The 7,050-nt window shown below is 52.4% G+C and overlaps 1 protein-coding gene across 1 annotated transcript in view; it reads right to left on the reverse strand.

Annotated features, from left to right (window-relative positions):
- Mlst8 (MTOR associated protein, LST8 homolog (S. cerevisiae)) overlaps positions 1–7,050 on the reverse strand; it is a 25,522-nt gene that overhangs the window by 4,184 nt on the left and 14,288 nt on the right. Inside the window, exon 2 of the mRNA XM_013011723.1 lies at positions 3,220–3,225. The gene's annotated coding sequence lies outside the window, so the exon portion shown is untranslated. The remainder of the gene's footprint in view (positions 1–3,219; positions 3,226–7,050) is intronic.

Raw genomic sequence — 7,050 nt, forward strand, 5'->3', positions numbered from 1 at the left:
CGATCCTCAGATCTCAGCCTCCTGAGTAGCTAGGATTACAGGCGTGAGCCACCAGCACCCCTCTCCATAAGACTCTTATCTCCAATAAACCACTCAGAAAACTGGAAGTGGCGCTGTGGTTCAAGTGGTAGAGCACTAGCCTTGAGCTGAAAGGCTAAGGGACAGCGCCCAGGCCCAGAGTTCACATGAAGCTAAAGTCCTGTAGTTCTTTTTGCAAAATGAATCTGGGCCCTTTAAGCCTGTCCAGCCCTAGGGGACCCTCACCTCATACCCCCTTTTCTATCTCAGCCCTATAAACCACACAGGTGCAGAAGGCCGAGCCCTCCACACAGATTCTCCCTCAATTTCTTTCTTCCTTTTTTTATTTTATTCTTTAAATTTTATTTAGTGTTAGTCTTGGAGCACTAAATAAATAACTCATAGTCTGGGCACTGTCCCTCGGCTTTTTTTGCTCAAGACTAGCTCTCTAACACTTAAGCCTCAGCTCTACTTCTGGCTCTTTGGTGGTTAGTTGGAGATCCGAGTCTTGGACTTCCTTGCTCGGGCTGGCTTTGAACCCCAATCCTCAGATTTCAGCCTCCTGTGTAGCTAGTATTACAGGTCATGAGCCACAGGTGTCCGGCTCTCCCTTAGTTCCTTGCTATGCACTTAGGGATGGGACTGAGCTGGTCCTTGGTAGATGGTGGGTCTGGCTCCTTCTATGTACCCCATTCTCAGTCCATCCACCCAGAGACCTCCTCCTATATTGACTGCCTTTAACAACAGAACAGTCCCTAAGATCTCCCTACACGACCACTGGCTCAGACCTGTCCTTTCCACATCACTGGCTCAGTTCCCAGCCTCCCACTCATTCTTCAGTGTTACCCCAGACTCTCCAGCGAAAATTCTTCAAGGTCACTGGCTGCCTCTCATCGCCAATTTCAGTGGATACTTTTCCTCCCACCCCCCTTTTTTTTTGGTCGGTTGTGGGGCCTGAACTCTGTCTAGTACTGTCCCTCAGCTCTTCCACTCAAGGCGAGTGTTCTACCACTTGAACCACAGTGCCACTTCTGGCTTTTTCTGCTTGTGTGGTGCTGAGGATTCGAACCCAGGGCTCATACATGCAAGGCAAGCGCTCTACCAGTGAGCCACCTTCCCAGCCCCTCCCCCCACCTCTTGACACTTGTCCCAGGGTTGACAACACAACGCCTGAAAAATTTCCCATCCCTCCGTCCCTACCTTGGCATGCATTCCCTTTTTCATTCTCCAGAGGCTGGTGCCCTGCAGACATCGCTCTGTTCACAGGGTCCCTGGAGGCTCCAGCCCCAGCTCTGGGACTTCCAATGCCTTCTTTCCTCTGAAGCCTTTCCACTCGGTCTCCAACACCAGAAGAGGTTGCTAAACCTTGTTCCTCCACACATACCCAGTTCCCTAAGAAACACAGCTCTGCTGGCACCAGTGGCTCATGTGTGTCATCCTAGCTACTCAGGAGGTTGAGATCTGAGGATTGAGGTTTGAAACCGGCTGGGGCAAGAAAGACTTCTTTTCTTTCTTTCTTTCTTTCTTTCTTTCTTTCTTTCTTTGCTTTGCTTTTTTTTTCTTTTTTGTCAGTTTTGAGGCTTGAACTCAGGACCTGGGCACTGTCCCTGAGCTCTTTTGCTGAAGGCTAGCGCTCTACATTTTGAGCCACAGCCCCACTTCCCGTTTTCTGGTGGTTAATTGGAGCCTCATAGACTTTCCTGCCTGGGCTGGCTTTGAACCTCGATCCTCAGATTTCAGCCTCCTGAGTAGCTGGGATTACAGGTGTGAGCCATTGGCACTCAGTTCCATGAGACTCTTATCTCCAATTCACCAAAAAGCCAGAAATAGAGCTGTGGCTCAAGTGATAGAAGGCCAGCCTTGAGTGGAAAAAGACAAGGGACAGTGCTTAGGCTCTGCATTCCATCCACTGCTGGTGCATATACACACACACGCACGCGTAGGCACACACTCTTGTACACGCACACCCTTGGTTCCACAGTCCAGGCGACTCCTCCCTGTCTTCCCTCTGCCCCGGCAGTGCCTACTCCAGATGCAGCCCCTCCCTTGCCTTTCTTTTCAGCAGATTTCACCTCCTGTGACCTCCTGTCTTCTTCCAGTGCTGCAGTCTGGCCACCCCACCCCCAGCACCTCCCGGCTTGCTTTGCGCACCATTGTATGAAACAGTGGTCTTTTACAAACCTGTGTACGGCATTATCTACCTGCTTCTCCTGAACTTTCTGGAATCTGCTAGCACCTTCCAGGTCCAGGGCCTGGCCCCTGCCTACCAGGGGCCTCTTGGTCTCTCCATCTTGGCTCACCTTCACAGATCCTGGCTCTCAGTACCTTTCAAGTGCTTGTTTTAAGTGGAACTTTGTGCTCTGGTGTTTTTATTTTGAGTAAAACTAATCGTTCAGATTTCAATCAAGATACAGCTTATAAGCTGGGCTGGGCTGGTCCATGCCTGTAATCCTAACTGCTCAGGAGGCTGAGATGGTTGTTCATAGCCAGGCTGGGCAGGAAAGCCCAGGAAAATTCTTTGATTTTTTTTTTTTTTCGTACCAGTTCTAGGGCTTGAACTCTGGGTCTGGACACTGTCCCTGAGCTTTTTGGTTTTTTTTGGTCCGGTTATGGGGCCTGAACTCTGGGCCTGAACACTGTCCCTCAGCTCCTCAGCTCAAGGCTAGTGCCCTACCACTTGAGCCACAGCACCACTTCCGGCTTTTTTCTTATGTGGTGCTAAGGAATCGAACCCAGGGCCTCAGGCATGCAAGGCAAGCGCTCTACCACTGAGCCAACTTCCCAGCCCTGTCCCTGAGCTTTTTGCTCAAGGCTAGCACTCTACCACTTGAGCCACAGTGCCACTCCTGTTTTTTTTTTTTTCTGTGTATGTGATTCTGAGGAATCGGATCCAGGGCTTCATGCATGCTAGGCAAGCACGCTACCACTGAGCCACCTTCCCAGTCCCTATGTAATTCTTATCTCCAATTAACTAGTGAAAAGCCAGAAGTGGAGTTATAGCTCAAGTGGAATGTGCCAGCTTTGAGCCAAAAAAAAAAAAAGGGACAGTGCCCAAGCTCTGAGTTCAAGCTTTAGTGCCAGCACACACACAACATAATGTGAAATAAAGTGAGTAATTCAGTGGTACTTAGTGCATTGATAATGTCATGCAGCCACTTTCTCTGTGGATCTCCAGAACTGGTCACTATCACCAAACAATACCTTCACCTTCTGAGAAGTAACTCCCCAGCTTCCCCACCCCTGGGCAGCTAACTCTTCTTCCCACTTCTATAAATTTGCCCATTTCTTTCTTTGTTAGGCTGGTACTCTACCTATTGAACCATACCTCCTGCTTTGTGCGGGTTGTAGTGGTAAACAGTGAACTTTTCTGCCCAGCCTGGCCTCACAACACAATCCTCAATCTTTTCAGTAGCTAGGATGATGATAAGCGTGAGCCACTGGTGCCAGGCTATTTCTTCCTTTGTGGCTGTTGTTACGATAAATATAAACAGATATACCTGTGTGTATATACGTCTATATCAAGACATACAATAGATATGTATAAGTAGATATGGATATCTACATACACCTGTTTGTATTTCATATTTCTTGGAAATATCTTCTGAGTGGAATGTTAACTATGTTCAGCTGTTTGAGGAACTGCCAAATCGTGATGAGTGTTCTCCTGACAAGAGACTGTCTGGATGGGTATAAATCAAGACAGATGGAGGAGTAGGGGTGAGGTGTGGCAGGCATGGGTGAGCCTCTGAGCTTTTGCCCTCTTTGTGGGGCTGCAGGTGGATCTGGGGGTGGGGCTAGCCGAGAGGCCAGGGAGGCTGCTGATATTCAAGCTTGCCCTCAGCGTGGCTGTGAAGCTGGGCGGGCCCTGCCAGTCTGAGCAGCCCCAGCTCCGCAGCTGGAGAAGGGGCGGGAGGGGGCTGGGGCATGTGTCTCTTGAGGCTCTGTGCCTTTCTGGGCACCTTGCTTCACAGAAGTGGTTGCCTGCAGGAAGGATAGGAAGTATGGCAGCTGACACCTGCAGAAGGCGCATCCATGCTCCCTTTTTTCCACAGGAGGAGCAAGTGCTCAGTCTTGGGGGGGGGTGCCACTGAGCACAGGCTGAGGCTCCAGGCCGGCCCAGTGCAACCAGGCTTCCAGGAAGGAGGGCAGCCCGGCGGAGCTGCAGTGAGCGGCCGCAGCTCTACTCCAAGGCTGAGCCTCAGCAATTCTGCTGGCTCAGCGGCCCTCCTCCTCCCAGGATTGTCCTCCGAGGCCTGGCTTCCTGGAGGGCTGCCCAAGTCCCGCGCCTCTGCATCCTCGTCCCGTCCCGAAGCTGGGGCTGTGGTGCCCCTCACCCCATCCCTGGGCTGGAGGTCCCCGGCAGGGATGCGTCTCTGTTTCCATCAGCCGCTGCCGCCGCCAGAGCAAGCTGGGCCAAGCAAGGTGGCTAAGAAGCAGCAGAAACCTGTGCAAGGTCACTGGATGCATGGCGGTGTGAGCTCCGGGCTGTGGTGTCACCCAGCAGGGGGAGTCGTAGGCCGCCTCCTGCCACTCTGGGCCCCGGAGTGGGAGTCTACTGCTGCCCAGCTGCTGTTTTGCACACCAGGGTCCTACACGAGACTAAGAATGAGCAAGAACAGGGCAGCTGCAGATAGGGGACTGGTTCCTTACCCAAAAGTAATCTAAGAATTCTAAATTAATTCGTTTTATTGTTTATTGTGTTGGTCCAAGGCTTGAATTCAGGGCCTAGGTATTATTCCTTAGCTTTTTCCGCTCAAGGCTGGTGCTCTACCACCTAAACCACAGCTCCACTCCCAGCTTATTTTTTGCCTATTAATTGCAATAAAAATCTCATGGGCTTTTCTGCCAGGACTGGCTTTAAACTTCAGCTTCCTGAGTCGCTGGGATTACAGGCGTGAGCCACCTGTGCCCAGACAGGCAAGAATTCTAAATTTAAACTCGGCCTTTCAGGTCACGATGACAGTGTGTTTGCCAAGGTAAGAGCATAGAACATATTTTATTTAACAGGTTATTAATGCGAGTTACACCGTTTGGGCTTTCAGAAGTCTCTGTATTTTTCTGTAAATGTTAAGGTGATTTTTTTTCCCCCCTTCACCAGCTCCAAACCCAATAGTAGTGATGATGATAGTGTCTTCTAATTTTTATTTTTGTTTTATAAAGCGGCCTGTGCTTGCTAAGGAATGTGCAACAATGAATCAAATACTGTTGCAACCCAGGCAGAGAGACCCGAAACAACATCCGGCCATCATTGGCTGAGTGATCCCGGAGCGGCCGCTGGTAGCATCTCATCCCTGACATAGCTTAATGGTCTCACACTCACCCCTGTTTTCCTGAGGGGAAACAGAGGCTCTGACAAAGTAACCACCTCAGGGTCACCTGTAAGAAGAACTGGGAAAAGTCTCTGAATAAACAGGGATCCACACCTAGACAGCAGCCCGGGGCTGTTGTACCTCGTCATCCTAGGGCTTCGCTCTGGGAAGAGGATGAAGCGTCTGAGGGCAGCCGGGGTGCTACAGCCGGTTCAGGGCCAGCAGGGTCTACAGGAGGAGACGGTGTCAAAAACAAAAGAAGGGAACAAAAAGTGGAGACTCTAGGCTGTGAGGCTCTGGGGCCTGGCTGTACAAAACTTCACTGGTTCTCAGGCTCGCTCTTTCTTTCTTTTTTGGGGGAGGGGTCTGGTCATGGGGCCTGAACTCTGGGCCTCGGTGCTGTCCCTCAGCTCTTCAGCTCAAGGCTAGCGCTCTACCACTTGAGCTACAGCGCCACTTCTGGCTTTTTTCTTTTTGCTTATGTGGTGCTGAGAAATCAAACCCAGGGCCTCAGGCATGCAAGGCAAGCGCTCTACCACTGAGCCACCTTCCCAGCCCCTTACTCTTTCTTTCTTTCTTTCTTTTCTTTCCATCTTGGGGCTTGAACTCTTGGCCTGAGCACTGTCCCTCAGCTCAAGGCTAGCACCCTACCACTTGAGCCACAGCACCACTTCTTGTTTTCTGGTGGTTTATTGGAGATAAGTCTCATGGCCTTTCCTACCCTGGCCTGGCTTTGAACCATGATCCTCAGATCTCAGCCGCCTGAGTAGCTGGGGTGGCAGGTGTGAGCCACTTCACACCTGAATTTCAGTTTCTTAATCTGTAAAATGGGGACAATAAATTCAACCCTATCCAGTGAGGTACCCAGGAACTGGTTTCTAACAGAGTGAGGGGTCCTTGCATTTAGGGCCCATTTCTGGGAGCCGGGCACATACCAGGAGTCCTGGGCTTGTTCCCCGACAAGAGCTGACCCCTTGGGTGATGAGGGAATCACATGATCTTGGGGTTCCCTCTGCTGTCTCTTCTTTCCTGTCCTCTGGTCATCCTGGTGGTTGCTTGCTGGCCTCGGACAGCAGGGGCAGAGGGTCGGGTCCTGCTAGTGCAGCCCTCACCAACTTCTCCCAACAGCCTTCTTGAATTGAGGCGTGCTGACCTGCCCCTCCCTGCAAACGGGGAAACTGAGGAAATAGAGACTGAGCTAAGGAAGGGCCAGAGGACAGCCTTCAGCTAGGAAGGGAGAAAGGCTGTGGTCCCTTTGGACGCTGGGGCGGGAGCTGAGGTCTCTCCGGGTGACCGCAGGGAGCAGGGTTGGGCTGGGGCTGCGCTGTAGCCGCCAGGGAGGAGCCCAGGCTGCTGGGAGGTGTGCTGGGTGCGGGGTGCACCATGCGGGATCCCCAACACCGAATTCATTACCAGGAGATTCCGCTTCACAGCCCGACGCCTCCCCTGCGGGCCACACACACATCTGACAGCATCTAGTGGGCCGAGCCCGTGCTGGCGCCTGTGCTCTGTCCCTGTCCCCATGCCCCCCCTCCCTGTGCCCCCCCACCCTGTCCCTGTGCCCTGACCCTGTGCCTGTGCCCTGACCCTGTGTCTGTGCCCCCCTGACCCTGTGTCCGTGCCCCCCTGACCCTGTGTCCGTGCCCCCCCGACCCTGTGTCCGTGCCCCCCCTGACCCTGTGTCCGTGTCCCCCCGACCCTGTGCCTGTGCCCTGACCCTGTG

The sequence above is a fragment of the Dipodomys ordii genome, unplaced genomic scaffold (genome assembly GCF_000151885.1).
Source record: "Dipodomys ordii isolate 6190 unplaced genomic scaffold, Dord_2.0 Scaffold14, whole genome shotgun sequence".
Taxonomy (NCBI): domain Eukaryota; kingdom Metazoa; phylum Chordata; class Mammalia; order Rodentia; family Heteromyidae; genus Dipodomys; species Dipodomys ordii.